The following is a 1,849-nucleotide window of genomic DNA, read 5'->3' on the forward strand; positions in this document are numbered from 1 at the left end:
GGACGCGCACGCACACACACACGTACACAGACAAGTACGCACACAGACACGCACGCACACACACAGACACGCACACACACACACACACACACACACGCACAGTGAGAGCACACATTTAAGATAAAGGAGAGAGAAGCACAGGTCAAATATAACAGACTTTAAATTCCTATATTCAATATTAATTAAGTAAAACTTTAAAATTCTAAAGCAGCCCCCCCTGGCCGGGCAGATGCAAAACAGTATGCAAACGGTAGCGAGGAACCCAAAACTCTAATCGAGAAAAAAACCCTCAGGAGAACCCAGGCCCAACCAGGGGATTCCAGTTCCCCTCTGGCAAAAGCTGCTGCCTCTGCACAAGCTCCAGAGAGCTTGCACAAGGCTAAATAAAATAAATAAACTTACTAATAAGGTAAATTATAGTTTAAGATTATCATTAATAATCTAATAGCATTTGAAATTTTGTGGTGAGGATCGTGTCAGGTGACCGCGTCCTTCTTTATCCAGCTCTATCATCTCAGCTCTTGTCAGGTCGCCGCTTCCCATTCTCCGCTCTACCATCAGGTCAGGCCATGAACTGCATCCTGCTCGCTGTGCATGAGCTCATGGTCAAATGGATACTGTGCAACCCAAAAAGATTACTGTTCAAACAAGTTAATACTGAACACACCAGTGTTCGTGACTTTGTGCAATAAAGTATAGTAATGCACAGACTACTGTCTACTTTTGTGTTGCAAAACATGTACTTGAACTATGCTTGAACTAACTAATGTCTGCAAAGTGTATGTGCTGTATGTGTCTTCAAAGTGTATGTGTATCTGTAATGTTAAACAGATGTCTAATGGTGCTGCTTGGTGCTCAACATGGGCCCATAACCTTTGACCCATGAGGCCATAGCCTTTGACCCATGAGGCCATAGCCTTTGCTACGTCAGAGAAGTGTATGAAACCTATAACTAACTTAAATGTATTATTTCATATAAGAAACTCAATACTATAATAGAAAAACCACCATAGTGGCGAGATGAAGCCTCATGACGCTTTTAAGCTTTTTAGCCAAGTGGTTCACAAAAGGGTCATTTCTCGAGGCTTCATTTGCTCACAATACCATCTGGTGGCCAAAGAGGGCAAAACAAGTAGATACATTACAGATGTGCCTGATGGGGTCTCTGATACACTGTATTTTGCACCAGTTAAAGCTAAGAAATAACAGTGAAGAAAAAAAATCAATTTCCACTTAGACTAATCTATTTATATGAATATAATGTGTATTTTCTGGTGGTATATAATATAATTATTGTATAACATAACTATGTAATTAATTTATTGGCTTGAAATTAATGGGGCCATCAAATGTGTGTAAATCAATTATTTGGACATAATAGGCAGAAGGGGCAATATTATTATTCTAAAACTGGAAAGTATCTGGTTTCACTGGGCAGAGGGCAGTGAGTGTGCTTGTGGTACTTACTGAACCACTCAGGCGGAAGCGAGGCTTCAGACGTCATGACGTCATTGGTCTAAAGCGATACAAGCCTCGATACGCGCTTCACTGAAAGCTTCCAGGATTTTTCCACACACGCTCCGATACCTCGGCTCAGAACCTAACGTCACTACTTTAAACACAAAGGTTAGTGCACTGTATGAATGTCGTGTTGTAAACATTTCGCTAGAAGAACATGACAAACATGAAATTCAATGCTAGATGATGAAAAGGTTTGCAGAGTGATTGAAGTCCGTCCCGGAGAATTTCTATAAAGACAAACGTGCTGTTTCACTTCTGCAAACACATTCAGTTCAGTTCACTGAGATAAAACCCTGATTTGTTTTAAAACTCATTAGTTTCCTTAACG

At 40.6% G+C, this 1,849-nt stretch overlaps 1 protein-coding gene across 2 annotated transcripts in view; it reads left to right on the top strand.

Annotated features, from left to right (window-relative positions):
• The window catches only part of LOC130550224 (gastrula zinc finger protein XlCGF26.1-like), a 12,637-nt gene that overhangs the window by 6,859 nt on the left and 3,929 nt on the right, over positions 1–1,849 (top strand). Inside the window, exon 1 of one of the 2 annotated variants that reach the window (XM_057327649.1) lies at positions 512–1,626. The exons of the other annotated variant lie outside the window; for it this stretch is intronic. The gene's annotated coding sequence lies outside the window, so the exon portion shown is untranslated. Of the gene's footprint in view, positions 1–511; positions 1,627–1,849 lie in introns of those variants that run through there. 2 annotated transcript variants of the gene reach the window in all.

Source organism: Triplophysa rosa, unplaced genomic scaffold, assembly GCF_024868665.1.
Source record: "Triplophysa rosa unplaced genomic scaffold, Trosa_1v2 scaffold25_ERROPOS5509801+, whole genome shotgun sequence".
In the NCBI taxonomy this organism is placed as follows: Eukaryota; Metazoa; Chordata; class Actinopteri; order Cypriniformes; family Nemacheilidae; genus Triplophysa; species Triplophysa rosa.